The 21,673-nt window shown below is 34.0% G+C and overlaps 1 pseudogene; it reads right to left on the reverse strand.

Moving 5' to 3' along the window:
* Positions 1 to 581: 581 nt before the first annotated feature.
* LOC149169360 (protein trichome birefringence-like 24) lies at positions 582 to 19,856 on the reverse strand (annotated as a pseudogene).
* Between the last annotated feature and the right edge of the window lie 1,817 nt (positions 19,857 to 21,673).

Consider the following 21,673-nt stretch of genomic DNA (forward strand, 5'->3'; position numbering starts at 1 on the left):
TAAAATTGTTCCTTAACACATGTCACAATATTTTCTTTTTCCAATGTTGAAATTCTTGCCATATTTTCAATATTTAATTGCTTGGAAACTTTTTCAAATAACACAATGCAGAGCAATGCCATTGTGCACAATTCCAAGTCAATGTATGCCATCGTCACTGAAGAAATACAATATGCAACACTATGCAATTAGAAATTAACATTGCAATACCAAGAGAGCCTGTAAAGTTGATTTTATGGAAGAACGTTCTGAAAAAAAACTCACTGACAATTTTACCAGTAGTTGTTTTCTACCATAAACATCCATACAAAGCTCTTTGTCTACATAACTTTGACAGCCTATTACTGTGACAATATAACATTAATAAATTCTTTGAACCTTCTTTGAAATTTAACATGTTTCCTAGGAATAAGATAATCCTAGAAACATCTTTCTGTGAACATAATAAAATAATGGGCTCTTTGGAGTTTAGCTCCTATTGATTTATGGAAAAAATAAATGATGGACTAATGCTAAGGTAAAAAACATTTTAGATAGAATAAAGGCAAGGAAACAGGGATAACATTTATGAAGGGAAATGATTAAATATCCTTGCTCATTTGTAGTAAAATTCCATTCCATGTATCAATTGGTCTAGGAAAGCATCAATGTAGGCAGTTAGTTGCAACAAGCTGATTACTTCTGATGTTTGATATAAATTAGAGTCCTTGTATTTGCCTAGATGCCCATTTGGCCTAAGTAGATTGTAGTATGTATCAACCAGCTTTGCGATTAGGCCATTGGGAGCCTCTTCCTTTTTTCCACACTTAAACTCATCCATAAATATCTTGTGCATCTCTTTCTCAACATCGTTGAGATTTACCTCATCCTTTTTGTAGGGCACTACACTATTGCATGTGCCTCTTGAGTCCCACTTACAATTTTCAAAATGGTGTACTATGAAAGATTGCAGGAAGGAAATGCCTTTGAATCTTGACAGTAAGCGGATCCCATTGAGTACATCTTGAATAACATGTCTAAAGGAAAAATAAAAGGCCAACTGCTTGGCTTTAATTTCTTGACACTTGTGACAACCTATTACCTCATATTTCATAATGTAGACACCTAATATTAGAAACCATTAGCCAGAGTACAGAATGATGACATCCGTATTTGGTAGCACAGTCATCCACTCTGGGCCTAAAACATCCAAATGAAGCTTGATTACTCCTTAAGGGATGCCCTTAAACTTTATCTCTGTTTTTTTTACTAGATATGGTGACTAGAGTACCATCAATGTTTTTTAATAGATATGGAGACCAGAGTACCATCAATATAAATTTATATGATACAAAATATCAGTGCACATTTACATTAGCTTCATCTTTGTATGTGGTTTTAGGATGTTCTACATGCACAAATTGAATACATTTTCAATTGGACATCAAAGCCAAGAAAACCATATGAATATAAAGACAACAACCTTCCGATTTTGTATGGGTTGTTTTGGTGTTCAAACATACATGAGAAAGCATACACACTAGATATTGCATCTGATTACGAGCTACAAAATCGCCCACAAAAGTCCACAATTGAATCAGTGGTATATGATGGATCCACCTGAAAAAGGCAAAGCATAGTCTACTGCCATCGATGAGTTGGTGCACATAGAATCAATGGTGATAGGTTTCCCCAATAACATTGTAGTGGTAGGGTTTAGGGTTTAATATTTTAACAGGATGCAAAGCATAACCCCTTATGTCAATTGACTGGATGGACAATCCACATGATGACCTGGAAAAAACATTGACTCCACTTATTAGGAATGTTACATGCATCATTACACACTGGTCAGATACCCATCAAAGAAGTATGACCCTTGGTATTTATCTCATTTAGTAAATATCAATGTTCATTAAATAATTGAGACTTTTAAATTAGGGGATTAGTTAAATCATCCTGGATCCATCTTCTTATTTATGCACAAAACAAAGATACAATATATGCATGTTGACGACTCCTTTATAAAAAACACAAAAATCTTGTTGCTTCAATTACGTCCCCTCCCACCTCAAATGCTCCCCCAACAATGCAAACCAATTCACCTCACCTTCTTCAAAACCAATACAACCCCCCTAATGATGAGCACCATCGCTTTCATGAAAGGATAGGTAAACTCTCTACCATGCATGTTTGCACCATATGAAAAAAATTCATAGCCATGTATCAAAACAAGACTTTTGCATGATAATATTTATTTCTTTATTTATACTGCATCTAAGTCTACTTATCGTTTTTCTATTTCAAACAAGATGGACCTTGATTCACAAACACTTTCCCTTTCATAATTTAACACAAATTGAAGAAACGCTCACTGCACTCGTGAACCCCATTCTACAAGTTACTCATGCCCATAGAGGTCAATACAAATACAATGGCCATACAATCAGCTTCATCACGATATCAATACTATTGCCAGCTATTTAACTCATATGGTTTCTGAATTGAACATCCTCATTGTCAAAAGACACAATTCTACTGAAAAGGATTACAAATTATTTGTTTGTAAATCACATGTAATGGTAGCATTGGAATACAAACTAAAAAACAATCCCTACTATGAGGATGTCCACCTCAGCTGATCTGCAATTAATGCTTTCCCAGATCAACCTACAACTAAATGCCCAAAAGATTATCAAACTCATCGATGGAATAAAGTGATCTATGATCTACTATGAAAAGTTGAAGATGACAAAAAAAAAACCATGATTCTGTATGCCTAGTTTTTTTTACCATCATCATTGAGTATACTCCCCACAAGATTTATGACCACCACGTTATAAAAAAAATGTGATAAATAACATTCGATTTGAGGCTCATGGACAATTGCATCATCCAAAAATTCAATCTTCCATCTCTTCTCCATTACTTTATGATGCTTTGGTTTCATGTGGGTTGTACAATTTCATTGATACACTTGCGTTTACCACCTCTAATGTACTACTCATGTTCAACACAACCTATAAATATAAATATAATTATTTCAAAACATATAGGCTTTACTAATCCAGAATACAATGCACACTCTACATTGTTGCTTAGTACCTATATATATATATATATATATATATATATATATATATATATATATATATATATATTAAAAAAATTAAATTTAATATATCAATTAAAGTATATTTTTTTCAATTCAATAATTTTATGACATTCTTTGCAACTTGTTCGGGAAATTTCTAGTAATTATAGTTGACTAAAATCAATTTTGATAAAGATTTATTTAATATATATTTTTCTAAATAACATGTGATAATTACATGTAAATTTGTATAGATATTAAAAAACTTAAATTTAATATATCAATTAAAGTATATTTTTTTCAATTCAATAATTTTATGACATTCTTTGCAACTTGTTCGGGCAATTTCCAGTAATTATAGTTGACTAAAATCAATTTTGATAAAGATTTATTTAATATATATTTTTCTAAATAACACGTGATAATTACATGTAAATTTGTATAAATGAATGTGTTCAATGTGATGTCCCCCACTAATTGTAAATATTTAATTACTGCAATAAACAAACTGAGCGTTGCTATTTAATTTTATAAATTTATTACTTTTATTAAAGTTTTACATGTGGTAAATATCTTCACAATGACAATCATATGGTTCTCACATGTCAAGTAGTTAGGATAGGAAGTTACGTATCCCTAACTACTTCCTTGAAGATTTATTCTCAAGGAAAGGGAATCAAGAGGGTATTGGTACCTGAGATGAAAGGGGGAAAATAAAGAGAAAGGGTTTTGTGATGAAGAGTCAGGCAGAATTCCCAGAAAGCTAAGTCTGGTTAAGACTAGATAGTTGTGACAAATAAGACTGATAGTTTTGGAGGAAACATCCTACGTGTGAGTAACAGCTCAGGGGGAGACTTGCGTGTGAGCAGCTCAGGGGGAGACTTGCGTGTGAGTAGTAGCTCAGAGGGAGACTTGGGCCTGAAGGCAAGTCTCAAGGTTGGGAGGAAAATCTGATAACTTAGTTATTTGACTTCAAGAGTTCATTGTGGTTACATCTGGAACCAGATAAGTATTGTAAACTTGTTGTAATTAATTATGATGTGAGATTAAGGCTGCAATAAAATTTGAAAAAATGATATTTCTTTAGAGCATTTAAGAATGATGGTCTATAGTAGCAATTTGTAACCGGATCCTAGTATATACAGTAATTACCTAAAAACTCCGCAAATTTGTAGCAAGAGCAGCAAAATCCTTAGAAGAATAATTCTTAAAATGAATACCACACAAACCCCTTTAAAAGGGAAGATAGAAATCAAAGGAGGGAATCCCCAAATAAAACTTAATCTGTCAACAATAGTATTACAGTTCTGGAAAGAATTATTTTAACATGACTGAATATTCAAAATAAATTCTTTTCATTCTCATACAAAGTTGTAAAGAATAAGAAACTGATATTTAGGACCAAACCATAGTTATGCCAAATCCGCATTTTGCTAAGGAAATTACCTTGAACAAAAGAAAACGAGAAAATACTAGTTTTCAATAACTAAATGTTAACCGAATTACGGTGGTCTGTCGAGGAAGAAATTGCACATAAAATAAGAAACCCTAGAATTAATTATCAGTCCAAAGGACGAGAACCCTCCACGGGTTTTTGCCAGTGTATACTATGAAGCATAGTAATGTTAGAACTTGGGTCGAAAACCCCGGTACTTTCAACAATAACTACAAGTATTATAGAACAAAATCAACAAAGTTACTTTCAACAGTAACTACAAATACTATAGAACATAATCAACAAGCTATCAACCATTTCTGGAAAGCGCGAACTGATATATTCATTACATTAAAACAATGAAGAACTATTGATAAACCAAAATTCGAGAAGAGGAGAATGGAATTCAATCAAGGGTATAAAGATCCTCTTAAGTCTCTTTACATTTAAGTAGCGGTTCATTTAAACAAATCACATAGTAAACCTATAAACCCTCTTAATGAGGACTATTAGAATCAAAACTACTGATAAAAATTATATTAAGAAATGCCTCCTGCAGAGGGGTAGGATTAGCCGCATACCCAAAAAGCCAAATGAGGAGAAAAGGCTCCGAAATTCGACATTAAAAAAATTAAAGCTTAAAGGCTTTTGCACAAACAGTCATGGAAAGTAAATTAGGAGAACCGGAGCGATAAAACCCAGCTGGAGCATAATCTAAACATCCAGAACCATCGCCTGATAACATTTCAAAACAAGAACTTTCACATACTCGGATACCCAATAGGGTAAAACAATAAACCTTGACAGGACTCCAGAAGGTGTGCCTCGCATAACCTTCTCCGAGTAATGAGATGACTCCGAAGGAACCTGACATGCAAGAAAGGAAGACTATTGTACCTGCCAGGGCCAGGAGTTTGATACATTTCGTTGAAGCAACAGAATGCTAGATGAGTCAACTAACCACACCACCAAAGTAAGCATGTAGCAGCCGAGGAGGGTCGATTGTAACATCAAAAGGGTAAGCAAACCATAAGTTTGGGCCATAACATTAGCTCTGCAAATTCGATGAAACAAAACACCATACCATTCTACCTCACAAACTAGTCGACGTAAGAGATAAGGGTTTACATGCTGTCGTTGGATGAACCCCAGTCGCTGAGTATTGTTGATGAGGCGAGGCTTCCGAGGAAGGATCAACAACTGGAGAGCAGGCGGAAGGCTCCAGAGACCTGCTCCCGCCATCGTTCAGAGGAGCAGATGCATTGTATTGTTGGAGCTAAGATGCACAGCAGATTAAAACATATACTCAACAAATAAAATCAAGCACAGGAGACAAAGCAATTTAACATGGTTCACCCAACCAATCTGGGCTACGTCCACCAAACACAGGCATCAGCAATCTTTATTAATCAAACAGGAGATTACATAATTAATCAAATCCTCACAAACTCTCACACCACAAACCATCCGTATGGATACCTATTTTATAGCAAGGAGAATCTAACTGCCTCTCACATCAAATTTAGGATGCATTAACTCTCTCCCAACAACTTGGAGCTAATCTAGCAACAAATTTCTATTGTTGTCACACACTGGGATTTTTTGCCTATTTTATTTAAAACAGGAAATCTCAACAATCTCCACCTTGACAACAATTAGCCTGATGCCCTGTTTGTTTATTATTTTATCTTTTCTGCAAGCCAAGAGAAGCCAAACACCAACGCAGCTTCTCCAACAAAACTGGTTTCGTGAACATGTCTGCACAGCTTTCCTTTGTATGCAACTTTTCAAGAGAGACTCCCCTTTCAGTGATAACCTGTCTTACAAAATGGTACTTAATTGGAATATGCTTTGATTTACTATGATAGGCCAGATTTTTAGCCAAATGTATTGCACTTTGACTATCACAAAGTAACCTAATGTTGTCCTGTAACCTACCAAACTCACCAAGCAAACCTTTCAATCAAACCGCCTCTTTGCAAGCATGCAAAGCAGCAATGTATTCTGCTTCAGTAGTGGATAAAGCAACAATGTTTTGTAGCTTTGACATCCAGCTAATAGCTCCACCTGCAAGAGTAAAGACATACCCTGAAGTTGACCATCTCTTATCCAAATCACCTGCAAAATCAGAATCAACATATCCGCAAACATATTCACTACTCTTATTGTAAGTAATACAATAACTACTTGTGCCTCTCAAATACCGAAGCACCCATTTCACTGCTGACCAGTGTTCTTTACCCGGATTTTCCATATACCTGCTGACAACCCCAACTGCATGTGAAATATCTGGTCGCGTACACACCATCGCATACATTAAACACCCTACTACATTAGCATATGGAATTCGAGACATAAATTCCTTTTCTTCATCTGAATTAGGACATAAACTCGAAGAAAGCTTGAAATGGGAAGCTAAAGGGACTGACACAGGCTTCACATTGTTCATACCAAACCTCAAAAGTATTTTCTCAACATACTTCTGTTGTGATAGCCACAGCTTACCATTGCCCATGTCTCTGAAAATCTCCATGCCCAAAATCTGTCTTGCTGCTCCTAGATCTTTCATATCAAACGTCCTTGCCATCTGAGTCTTCAACCTGTTGATTTCTTCAATGCTTTTACTTGCTAAAAGCATATCGTCAACATACAACACTAAGATAATGAACATGCCATTACTTAACTGCTTAAAGTAAACACAATGATCATATTCACTTCTTACATATTTCTGACTCAACATGAAAGAATCAAACTTCTTATACCACTGCCGAGGCGATTGCTTCAGGCCATATAATGACTTCTTGAGCCTGCAGACAAATTTCTCATTACGATGCTGAACAAACCCTTCTGGTTGTTCCATATAAATTTCCTCATCTAAGTCTCCATGTAGAAATGCAGTCTTAACATCTAATTGTTGCAACTCCAAATCAAGAAAATCCACTAATGCTAACACAATTCTAATTGAAACTATTTTAACAACTGGTGAAAAAATCTCATGAAAGTCAATGCCGGCTTTCTGAGAAAACCCTTTTGCATCTAGCCTCGCTTTGTACCTGTCTTCCGTATCATTCACACCCCGTTTCACCTTGAACACCCACTTACATCCCACAGTTTTCCGGCCTTTGGGAAGTTCAACCAGATCCCATGTGCATTTCTTACCTAAGGCCATCATTTCTTCCTTCATGGCTGCTTTCCATTTGTCACTCTTTGAACCTTCTACAGCTTCCTGATAACACAAAGGTTCATCATCATTAGCGGTCAAAGCAACTGAAGTAACATAATCATCATACCTTCTCGGAGGGCGTTTGATCCTTGTAGACCTCCTTAAGGATGTTTTTGGTGCTTCCACAATTGGCTGTCTACTATCTGTAGGAACTTCTTCATGATCGCCATCTGAGACCTGTTCATGTCCTCCATCTGAACCCTGTTCATAATCTGATTCTGAAACTTGTTCATGACTAGAATTTGAATGGTCGTCATGACTATCATTAGAAGTGCTGTCAAACTGAATGTGCTGGAAATCATATACATCATCCTGTTTCAATTTATTATCTACATCTAACTGTACAAGAGAGGATTCATCAAACTTTACATCTTTGTTGATGATGATTTTGCGGGTAGTAGGATCCCACAATTTAAATCCCTTCGTTCCATCACCATACCCAAAAAAGACATACCTTTTCGATTTCGGATCTAATTTAGTTCACTGATGTTTAGGCACTAGAGCATATGCATCACAACCAAACACTCTGAGTTTAGAATAGTCACAAGGTTGTCCTTTCCATACCTCTTGCGGAATCTTGCAGCCTATCGTCGTTGATGGAGATCGGTTTATCACATAACAAGTTGTTGCCACCGCTTACGTCCACAACTCCTTTTGCAACCCGGCGTTACTCAACATACTCCTTGCTCTCTCTAGAAGAGTCCTGTTCATGCGTTCAGCAACTCCATTCTGCTGAGGAGTATAAACCGTGGTCTTATGTCTCTCGATCCCTGCATCCTTGCAATAGTTGTCAAACTCCTTGGAAGTAAACTCACCACCATTTTCAGTTCTTAAACATTTTATTGTTCTACCAGTGTTGTTTTCTACCAATGCTCTAAACTGCTTGAAAACTGAAAACACATCAGACTTCCTTTTCAACATGTAGACCCATACTTTCCTAGAAAAGTCATCAATAAACGACACAAAATACGACGAGCCACCATACGAGGTTGTAGGTGTTGGACCCCAAACATCTGAATGGATATAATCAAGTATTCCTTTACTAGTATGTTTGCCTGTTTTAAACTTTTGTTTACTTTGTTTTCCAAACAGACAATGTTTACAGAAATCTAACTTTCCAGATCTTAGATTAGGAAGTAGCTTGCGATCACCCAAAATCTTTAACCCTCTTTCACTCATATGGCCCAACCTCTGATGCCATAGGCGAATGGAACTATTTTCATGGTCAGACACCGTAGAGACATGAACTGACCCTGTTCTTCCTTCTCACTGAAACATATTTCCTACTTTATTAGCTTTCATTACTAGTAAAATACCTTTGTAAATTTTCATTACTCCACCTTGAATAACAATTTTATATCCATTTGTATCAAGTGCCCCCAGTGAAATTAGATTTTTTCTTAAATCTAGTACATGTCTTACATCAGTTAACATTTTGGTTGTCCCATCAAACATTTGCAGCTGTATACTCCCTACTCCCACAATATTAGATGTGACATCATTACCCATGTACACGAATCCATCATTCACTGATCTATATGTCTTAAACCAGTCTCTATGAATACACATGTGGTTTGATGCACCGGAATCTAGCAACCAATGTTGATCATGATTTGACAAATTAACTGATAAGACTTCGTCGCTCATACCTGAACCAGATGCTGAACCTATATCAGTCGTGTTTGCTTCCTTCTTTTCTGTCGATGAAGCTTCTTTAGAAGTTTGTTGTCGCTTCCAGCAATCCTTCTTCAAATGCCCTGATTTGCCACAGAACCAGCACTTGACTTCACTCTTCTTCCCCTTGGACTTTGAACGCGAATTGCTGCGCTTACCAGACCGTCTTTCTCTAGAACGACCTCTAGCCATCATTGCCTCTGATGTAGAGGTGTCAGCATTCGACCGCTTCCTGGTCTCCTTGGACAACAAAGCTCCGACAACATCATCAAATTCAATGGTTTCGTATGAACTAAGACTTATAGACGTGACAAAATGATCCCATGACTCAGGCAATGAGCACAATAAAGTTATGGCTTTATCCTCGGCTTCAATTTTTACTTCTATGCTTTCTAATTGCACCATTAAAGTATTAAAAACATTCAAATGGTCAGTAATGGAAGTATCTTCCTTCATTCGCAGACTGTATAGCAGACGCTTCAGGAGAATCCGATTTGTCAAAGATTTCGTCATATACAGCTTCTCCAACTTCGTCCACAAACCAGCTGCAGTCTTCTCTGACACAATGTTAAATAAAACATCATCAGCCAAACACAACCGAATTCCGCTCAAGGCTCTTCCATCCAATTCATTCCACTCATCATCTGTCACGGGGTAAGGCAGTTTGGATCTACCCAACAACGCCTTTGCCACGCCCTGCTGTACCAGGAGATCATGCATCTTTACCTTCCAGATCTCGAAATTATTTTTGCCGTTAAATTTCTCGATTTCAAATCGGGCACTCTGAGTTTTCGCCATCTCGTCTAAAACAAAGAATCTCCAATTTCAATTTAAAAAAAAAAATTGAATCTCAATAAATGCCTATGCCTCAGTTTACCTTCTTTATTTAAAAAAAAAACAACCCCCTTTGCTTTGTTGTTTAAATCTCAGATTTCAATTTAAAAAACAAATGGCGCTTGCTGATGACCACAAGAACCGCGCCTTTTAAAAAACGTTGTAAGTGTTGACAAAATGGCGCGAGTATACCTCTCAAATACGCGCTGATCAGCAAATTAGCGCATTGGCGCACTTAATTGAATAGGATCCGCGCCATTTCAGTTGGTTGGCGCGACTGTATTGGAATAACCCGCGCCAGGCGGAAAACTTTTAACAAAAAAAAAACAAAACGCACTCACCAATTTGTTTCTGCGTGTTCTGGCATTACACGTATCTGCAGCAGCACCCAATCAATACGCAGCTGCACCCAATCAATACGCAGCTGCATCTGGAGTTCGACGTGTTGTTTCCACCGTTTTTAGAACTGGGCTCTTATTTATTCCCGGAGTTTAATTTATAGACTGTCAACGCTCGCCCATACATCAGTGATACGCACCATAAGAAGTGCTAACAGATGCAGGTATGTTTTGTCCACCGCAAGTTTTTAATACAACAGCTACGCACCAGCAGTAGTGGACACACGCAGCAATCATCTAACTCCTTATCCTCCACCGCAGTCAAACAGGTATTACGCACTTGGTACCATTTTGTTTTCCTGATGGCGATATTATAGATTGTATTCTTAGCCACAAACAGCCCCTTTTGTTATTTAATTTAACAATGCGCACTTTAAAAAACAAAATTTGTTGTTCTGCGTCCCTCTGCGTGTTCTCCACGCAGTACCTACAGGCAGCACACAGCTAAACCAAACACATGTGTTGTTCATCAACCGCCATGCAGGTTTATAACATATCCACGAAAGTGAAAAGTTCATCGATTTATTTGAAAGTGAAAGTTCATCGATTTATTTGAAAATGAAAGTTCATCGATATTAAGAACTTCGCTCATGAGTCATTTTTGAAAGAAATAAATCGAAAATATAACGCTTTGAATCCTTAAAAAAGTCAAAATGATTTTATTTACTTCCACGCAGCAATGTTTACCAGCGTAATATGTGAAACACTCCCGCTCAACCACGATCTCCACGCAGCAGTTCCGTTGGACAGCAGTGCGCACCATTCAACGCACCAGCACTTCTACGCATCACCATTCCGGGACTGCTAAAAAACAACCACCTCCGCTGTGCAATGCCTCCAACATTGCTCTGATACCAATTGTTGGAGCTAAGATGCACAACAGATTAAAACATATACTCAACAAATAAAATCAAGCACAGGAGACAAAGCAATTTAACGTGGTTCACCCAACCAATCTGGGCTACGTCCACCAAACATAGGCATCAGCAATCTTTATTAATCAAACAGGAGATTACATAATTAATCAAATCCTCACAAACTCTCACACCACAAACCATCCGTATGGATACCTATTTTATAGCAAGGAGAATCTAACTGCCTCTCACATCAAATTTAAGATGCATTAACTCTCTCCCAACAACCTGGAGCTAATCTAGCAACAAATTTCTATTGTTGTCACACACTGAGATTTTTTGCCTATTTTATTTAAAACAGAAAATCTCAACATGTATCAATGCACAACCTTTCCATATATAAAATCACATGAATGAATTCAAAAAATATAATGATAATAAATTCTAACATTAATGAATATACCATAGAATATCGTATATCCTCTGTAGGAAAAGATTTATCACTTCAATGCATTAATTATTCTCTTTATATTGTTTATAGCTGAGAAGTTTAGAATTAATCATTTTTATTTTTTTTTAATGTAAATTTATAGATTTATTTTTTTTAATGTAAATTTATAGAAACATGACATTCAAATTTTATAAAAATTAAATATTAGAAATAAGCAAATTAATTATTTTATTGAATACATATTCCAATTTTATAATTAAAAAGATAAGATATTGACCTATTCTAATTGTTTTTTCTAAATCAATAAATAAAATTTCAAATATTTTTTTTTCAAAAGGTGGAAAAACCTATCAAACTCAGTTTGTCAAACCAACAGTGAGGACAGCCATCTCTGGCTGCTATCCGCGAATGTTAGTTTAACACATCACTGTTATCAAGGAAAACCACGCCACCTGAAATAACCCACTGGTGGTCCGTAAGGGAGCAGGCTATCACTCCTGCCAGATGCCTCTGGGTCTTGGGCTGCCAGATGCCTCTGGGTCTTGGGCCGTTAACCTGTTTCCTTACGTCCGAGGAAGACGAGCTCTTAGCCAAGCAGAAGCAGTTTTAGGGCATACTCCAGGCCCAATAAAATTTCAAATATTAATTTGTATGTCTAAATCATATATTTAAACTCTAATTAAATTAAAAATTTACAAAATATGATTAAATATATTTACGGTGCCACCTGTAATTAACCACATATAAGGATTAAGAAAAACTAGATTGCATTAAATGTGGTTTGAATTGATAATAGATTCAAGTGTATTGAAGAATGTAATTGTCGTTTACATTCCTCCGTGTGCTAATGATGGTTAAAGAATTTTTTTACTCCGTAATTGACACTTGTATGAGTGGATCATCTTTACACAAATGTAATCATCATGGTAGGTTTTAACAATATTTTATAGATTTTAATAATATCAAGTTTTAATAATGTTTCATTAAATTTATAATAATATTACATTTTCTTACTTTTGTTTCAATTTTTTTTAATAGTTTTAATTTTATATTAGCTTTAATTTTTATATTAAAATAGTGTTTTATAATATTATTTATATTATTAATAATATTTAACATTAAATATTATTAATTTTAATATAGTTTATTATTACTATAATGATTAAGTTTTTCTAGAAAATTATATGGAGAATTATTGGTCCACGCATTTGGAATTTCAATCTATGTTTATCATGAAGATAAGGTTGAGGAGCAAGATCAACAGATTGCTAAAATATATCTCAGACAGACGCAACTTGGTCTTGATCCTCAAAGTGGTCCTGACGATGAACCTAGATTGAGTTTTGAAACGCGTAGACCAATAATTCATCATTATATCATGAATCATAGAAACATCCAATCTGGATTATTATTACTATTTATATGTTTGTTTTATTGTAAGTTTTATAGTAATTTTAATGTTTATATTAAAGTAATAGTTAATAATATTATTATTGATTATTATTAATAATATTTTAATAATAAATTTCACTAATATTAATGTTAACACTATAACATTAATAATAATTATATGACACTAATATTAATTATTAGTAATATTTTCTTTAGAAAAATATTGATATTATTTTTGATAAAAATAATATCAATATTGATAACATTAATAATATTATTATTAATAATTATAACATAAATATATATTATCAATGTAAGAATAATATTTGACATAGTTTAATTAGTAGAGGAAATGATTTTTTAAGGCATTTTTTTTTGTTTAATTTTAACCAAAAACTTTCTTAGATTTTTAAAAAATTGAGTTTAAGTTGTTTAATCTGTAACATTCTAGGGCCTTAGGGTTTTTGGAATGAGTTGAATCTATTTATGCATTAAAAAATGTATCTTAAACAAAAAAAATCACAATCTTTTATATCTTATGATTCTAGTGAAAAATATCATCTTCTCTAAGTTAGAGGTCCATTCATACATAACAATGTATGTATTCATTGATATATATTTATCAGTATTTCATTATTTTGTTGTTTTTGTATTATTCATTAATTTTTATAAAAAAAAAAAATTAACTCTTTAATTTCTTTGATAATTCATGAGCTTTTAGAAGTTTTAAATAAAATAATTTTTATTTTATATCTATTCCAATTTAATTGTTATGATCCTAGGATCTCTATATTACTTATTTATAATTTTAGACAAGTCTTTCTATCTTAGTCTTGATGATGAACCACATTATGTGGTTCGAAATGCATCCACCATAAAATTATCTATGTGATTATTTCCCAATTTTTTTATAATTAATTTTTATATTAATATTAATGTTGATAATAACATTATTAGTATGTTATCGATAAATTTTGGATTTCAACTGCTAGTAGATTTTATACAATTCTAAACTCTTTCTTTTTTCAGTGGGGGATATAACCCCCGCTGAAGAAGCATCATACATCATATGACCGAAGCGAGTATATATACACGTCATCACTGGTACAAATATCGCACAAATATCGCCGAAGCGAGCAGAGTCGTCACCAATACAAATGTGTTGCATCGCGCAGCTCCCGCAGGATTCCAACAGTGTCGGGGGTGAGCAAACCAACTGCCCTGACCAACATATCATGCACTCACTCACGATGACTAACAGTGAAAACATATGTACACAAAACATTGTTAGTAACATTTAATAACATTAATTTAATACAATTGTTAATAATAATAATGATAAGGACGACATCAATATTCACATTAATATTAAAAACATCTTGATAATAATATGTTTATGTTATATAGTTTTTAATTGTTGCCAATATAATTTTTAATGGTCTCCAATTTCTTTGAGTTGCATGGAGGCCTATTACCGAGTGTTAACTATAGTCAAACCATGGTTACCCATCAACAACCATGATTGCAATAATAACCATAGTCAAATCATGGCCAACAATAAACGAACCATAGTCAAAATATGGTCAATCATATTCAAAACATGATTAACTGTAGTCAATCACATTCAAGTGTGGTTGAACATAGTCAAATGATAGTCAACCATGTTCAATAATAATTAACTAAACCATGATTAACCATAATCAACCATAACATTTTGCTTTTACATTTTTTTATTTTTTAAATAAATAAATTATTATTTTTTTATTTTTAAATAAGTAAGTTATTTTTAAGTAAATAAGTTATTGATTTTTTTATTTTCTTTTTTAAATGAATAAGTTATTATTTTTATTTTTTAAATGGATAAGTTATTATTTATTTTATAAGCGGATAAGTTATTAGAACGTGGGTTACTAGAACGTCGGTTAGGTTATTCATGTTTTCGTCGAGATTCCCAAGTGGTCTACCTTCCTTACGACAACGAACTTAGATTACACCATAATAGAAAGGTACAGATGGGGATTTTCAATCCCCTTCTGGAAGGGAGGACAGCCTGCTGTAACTAGCCGGCTGCTGCAAATAAAATAATGCAAAAAGGGCCACTGGGAACTTAAATAACCGAGGAGGCCATTAACACACGTTTGCCATCTCGTCCTGGTTTACGTATTGCGTGAGGTCACAATTCAAAAAATGCGTTTTTTAATTGATTGTGGAAGTACTTGAATTAACACACGTATTTTAATTGATCGTGGAAGTACTGGGAACTTAAATAACCGAGGAGGCCATTAACACACGTTTGCCATCTCGTCCTGGTTACGCAGTGCGTGAGTTCACAATTCAAAAAATGCGTTTTTTAATTGATTCTGGAATCCTTGAATCATTTTTTTTAATAGTAAATATTAATTAGCATTATTAAAAAGCTTTAAGAGCTATAGCTTGGATTTTTAATAATTCTCATCCCATTTAAACAAAATCATACTAAAATTTCCATAATTTTTCCAAAAACGTGTAACCTTTTTACACTAAATGTTTAAGGACGCGCGGATTCGATACCTTGTGTTTGACTGACATGTATTTTGCATGAAAGGGCGGATGAGAATCCCGACTTTGTTTTGACCATGTCTTCACAATAGAATGTGCTTCTTGAGTCCTACTGGCCATTTTCAAAATGGTTTACTGTGAAAGATTGTAGGAAAGAAATGCCTTTGAATCTCAACAGTAAGCAGATTCCATTGAGTACATTTTGAATAATATGTCTGAAGGAAAAGTAAAATCCCAAATGTTTGGCTTTAATTTCTTGACATTTGTGACAACCCGCTACCTCATATTTCATAATGTAAACCTTTGATTTTAGAAACCATTGGCCAAAGGATAGAATGAGGGCATATGTATTTGGTAGCACAGTCACCCACTCTGGGTCTAAAACATCCAAATTAAACTTGATTACTCCTTGAGGGATGCCCTTAAACTCCGCCTCTGTGTTTTTTACTAGATATGGTGACTAGAGTACCATCAATGTTTTTTAATACATACGGTGACCAAAGTACCATCAATGTAAAGTTATATGAGGCAAAATATCAGTGCACATGTACATTATCTTCGTCTTTATATGTGGTTTTAGGATGTTCTACATGCACAAATTGAATACATTTTCAATTGGACATCAAAGCCAAGAAAACCATATGAATATAAAAACAACAACCTTCATGTTTTATAATGGGTTGTTTTGATGTTCAAACATTCATGATAAAGCATACAAAATAGAGATTGCATTTGATTACGAGCTACAAAATCACCCACAAAAGCCCACTATTGAATCAGTGGTCTACGAGAGACCCACTTGAAAAACGCAAAGCATAGTCCACTGTCAGCGATGACTTGGTGCGTGCAGAATCAACGGTTACACGTTTCCCAATAACATTGTAGTGGTAGGGTTTAGGGTTTAAGATTTTAGCCAGATGCAAAGCATAACCCCTTATTTCATTTCAATTGACTGGATGGACAATCCACATGATGACCTGACAAAGGTATCGATTCCACTAATTAGGAATGTTACATGCATCATTACACACTGGCTAGATACCCATCAAAGAAGTATGACCCCTGGGATTTATCCCTTTTAGTAATTATCAATGTTCATTAAATAATTGAGACTATTAAATGGGGGGACCATATCCATCTCCTTCTTTATGCACAAAACAAAGATACAATAAATGCATGTTGGTGATTCATTTATAAAAAAACACAAAAATCTCATTGCTTCAACTGCGTCCCCTCCCACCTCAAACTCTCCCCCAACAATGCAAACCAATTCACCTCACTTTCTTCAAAACCAATACAACCCCCCTAATGATGAGCACCATCACTTTCGTGAAAAGATAGGTAAACTCTCTACCATGCATGTTTGCACCATATGAAAAAAAAAGTCATACCCATGTTTCAAAACAAGACTTTTGCATGATAATCTTTCTTGCTTTCTTTGTATTGCATTTAAGTCTACTTATTGTTTTTCTCTTTCAAACAAAATGGACCTTGATGCAAAAACACTTACCCTTTAGTAATTTAACACAAATTGAAGAAATGCTCACTACACTCATGAACCCCATGCTACAAGTTACTCATGCCCATACAAGTCAATACAAATACAATGGCTATACAATCAGCTTCACAAAGACATCAGTACTATTTCCAACTATTTACCTCATATGGTTTCTGAATTGAACATCACACTCGTGAACCCCATCCTACAAGTTACTCATGCCCATAGAGGTCAATACAAATACAGTGGCTATACAATCAGCTTCACCAAGACATCAGTACTATTTCCAACTATTTACCTCATATGGTTTCTGAATTGAACATCTTCATTGTCAAAAGACATAATTTTACTAAAAAAGATTACGAATTATTTGTTTGTAAATCGTGTGTAATGACGGCATTAGAATACAAACTAAAAAATAATCCCTACTACAAGGATGCCCACCTTAGTTGATATGCAATTTATGCTTTTCCAGATCAACCAACAACTAGATGTCCAAAAGATTATCAAACTCATGGATGGAATAAAGTGATCTATGATCTACTATGAAAAGTTGAATATGACAAGAAATAAAAAAACTATGATGCTTTCACCATTATCATTTAGTATACTTGCCACAAGATTTATGACCACCACATTATAAAAAAAAAAGTGATAAACAACATTTAATTTGAAGCTCATGGACAATTGCATCATCCGAAAATTCAATCTTCCATCTCTTCTCCATTACTCTATGATCCTTTGATTCTATGTGAGTTGTACAATTTCATTGATACACTTGGGTTTACCACCTCTAATATGCTACTCATATTCACCACAATGTATAACTATAAATACAATTATTTCAAAAAATATAAACTTTACTACTCCAAAATACAATACACAATGCACATTATTACTTAGTGCATATATATATAATTCAACAAGTCTCTTTGAGGCAATTGCTATTGCAATTTTTTATTGGGGCAATTGATAGTAATTATAATTCATGAAAATCAGTTTTGATAAAGATTTATCTGATATATATTTCTCTAAATAACAGGTAAGAATTACATGTAGATTTGTATAAATGAATGTGTTCCAATTTTGTAAAAATTGAATATTAAAAATATAAAAATAAAATTCTTACCATTAAAAATAAAAAAATAAAATATATACATTATTAAATATTATTATGTTCTATTGATAGACATTCTTCTATTAAGAGTGAACAAAATAATCATTTCTTTAATTACTTCTATTAAGAGTGAACAAAATAATCATTTCTTTAATTATATATTCTTATTTTATAATTGAAAATATAAAATATTTACATATTCCAGCGATTTCTTTTAAATCAATAAATAGAATTTCAAATATTGATTTACATGTCTAATTCATATATCTAAAATTTAAACTATGTTTATATTTACATATTTACTCACTGTGCCGCTTGTAATTAACCACATATAAAACGAGACTGCATTACAATGTGATTTGAATTGAGAATAACTAGATTCAAGTGTATTGAAGTGTGTAATTGTCGTTTACATTCTTCCGTGCTACTGATGGTTAAAGAATTCTTTTACTCCGTCATTGGCACTTGGATGACTGTGTTTAGTGGAAATCTTTACACAAATGTAATCACCAGTGTAGGTTTTAACAATATCATATAGCTTTTAATAATATTAAGTTTTATAGGTTTTAATAATATTAAGTTTTCATATAGCTTTTAATAATATTAAGTTTTATAGGTTTTAATAATATTAAGTTTTATATGTTTTTTTTTTTAAGTTTTATATGTTTTTTTTTTAAGCTGAGGCGAGATTCTATGTTTCTATTACTGGAAAAAAAGCACATTACATACAGAAGCAGGGCTCAACCCGCCCTTAAGGGAAACCGGGTTTCTTGACCACTTGAAATTTTTAACTGCCATCCAAAAAAAGTATATAACCAGTCTATCTGTCCATGCAAAATATCCGTCTAATCTTACTATATTCAAACTGATTTTTATCTGAGTCATGATCAACTAATATATCAAAACAAAACTAAAAGTAAAAACCTCCTTGCCGCAGCTCCATCTTCTACTGATTCCTTGTATCCGGGTTTGCCTCTTTCTCTATCTTGATTCCCATACCGCTTGCCTGGAGTATCTTCATAATCTCGTCCATCTTTCTATCTTGCATAAGTAAAGTAACTTGGATATTTTTCAGCTCCTTTTTTAGAACAGGGATACCTTGAGCCAATTCAACCATTTCCATGGCCACCTGCTCCATTGCTTTGGCTAATAATCTCTTCATTCCCCAATAAACATGCAAAGATTGTTTGTACAGGTACATTCTCCCTCTTGTATGCCTCGGGTCAGGCAGATACTGCTCCCAATCTTCCATTTCTAGATCTGAAAGCTCCTGCATGGCTTCTTCCTCTAATTGCTCAATGATTCTTCGAATATTCGGGTTCGTATCCTGATAATAGGCCTCTTCAGCCTCCTGCAATTTCTTCCTCATATCTCTTTTGCCTCTTTTCCTTCCCCTGACCTCACTCGAAGTTCCTTCTTCATACTCTGATCTTTCACCCCTACTCCCTCGTCCTCCTCGTCCGCCAGATCCCCCTCTGCCTCTCTGGTTAACACCTTCCTTCTTCTGCCCTCGCGTTCCTATTCTCCTCCCTTATCTGCCACCCGTCGCTTGTTCATCAGCTTCCTGGTCCTCTTCGTCTGCTTCCCGATCTTTTGCTTCATTCTTATACTTCCTTCCCTTACCTTCTTTACCCGCCTGTGCTCGTCGGGGTTCCTCCTCCAAAATATAATCCCGTATATCAAACTCATCCTCGGATTCATCTGGGATATTCAGAAAAATCTTCTGCATGTTCTCCTCAACTTGGCTCTTCCCTTTTGTCTCTCGACTAGCCTCCTTACTTCTCGTCCATCTTCCTATGTCTCTGTCTTGACCCTCTGCCATTTCTTCTACCCTCGTCTGCTCCAAATTCGTAACTCTCCCCCTCACCTTGCTCTGATGCACAACTGGTTTCCTCCTTCGATTTGTTCGACTGCATGCATATCTTAACTTATTTCTACTCGGCCATCTTTGCTTCTTGAAACTTCCTTTCTTCCTGTCGTCGTCATTAATCCGCATTCCATTTGTGCTATCATAAGTGGACATAATCGCTATCAGTCTGACAAATCCATCTCCCGTCCTCGGTACCTTGTCCCCTTTTTTATTAGGTTATAATAATATTAGATTTTCGAATTTTTGTTTTAAAAAATATTTTTATTAGTTTTATTTTTTATATTAAAATATTTTAGAATATTATTATTTATATTATTAATAATATAATAATATTTAATATTTAATATTATTAATTTTAATATAATTTATTATGTTTTATCATAAGTTTTATAATAATTTTAATTTATAGTAAAGTAATGGTTAATATTATTATTATGGATTATTATTAATAATATTATTATTGATTATGATTAATAATATTTTAACAGTTGAATTTAGGTTTTTGTGATCCATGTCAAGATTAAGATAATTTTTCGGCTAAAATCACATGATAGAATATTCGTTGACGCCTTTCGAACCAACCACTGTGGTTCATCATTAGGACAAGTTGAATGATCAGATCTAGAATGCAGTTAAATAGTTAGAGCAGAGCCTCCAACAACTATAATTAATGGCTAGATTGACCACCTAATGGCTATATTAGATGAGGGAACAGGTAACTTACTATGACACAGGGAAAAGGGGCAAGAGACCAATTATAGGTTATTTCTTTATTAAATTAATGGTTAGTTAATTTAATAAATTACAAGTAAAATTAATAAGAATTAATAATATTTTTAATTAATTAAATAATATTTTAATTGTTTATTATCAATTTGTCACTCATATTGAAGTTGACAGTAAGTTAATTTATTATATAATATATATAATAACTAAGGATTAAAATATTTTCAAATAATTAAACCATAAATTTAATTGTCTATTAAAAATTCAAGATCTAAGAAAAATATTAAAAAAATTAAAAAAATTAATTTCATTAAATAATATTTTAATTGTTTATTTTCAATTTGTAACTTAGATTGAGGTTAATAGCCAGTTAATTTATTAAATTACCAGTAAGTTTATATAATATATATAAACTTCGCGCGGCTCTTCAAACACACAGATCTTCATGCGGCTCTTTAGATTTTCACGCTGCGGCTCTTCAGATCTTCACTCTACAAATCTCCACGCTTCAGATCTGCGGCTCTTCACCTCAGATCTATGGCTCTTCACCTCAGGCTAAGATCTGCAGATCTTCACGCGGCTCTTCAAAC

The sequence above is a fragment of the Pinus tabuliformis genome, chromosome 4_2 (genome assembly GCF_031772625.1).
Source record: "Pinus tabuliformis cultivar Carrire ecotype Pingquan chromosome 4_2, CPIR1, whole genome shotgun sequence".
In the NCBI taxonomy this organism is placed as follows: domain Eukaryota; kingdom Viridiplantae; phylum Streptophyta; class Pinopsida; order Pinales; family Pinaceae; genus Pinus; species Pinus tabuliformis.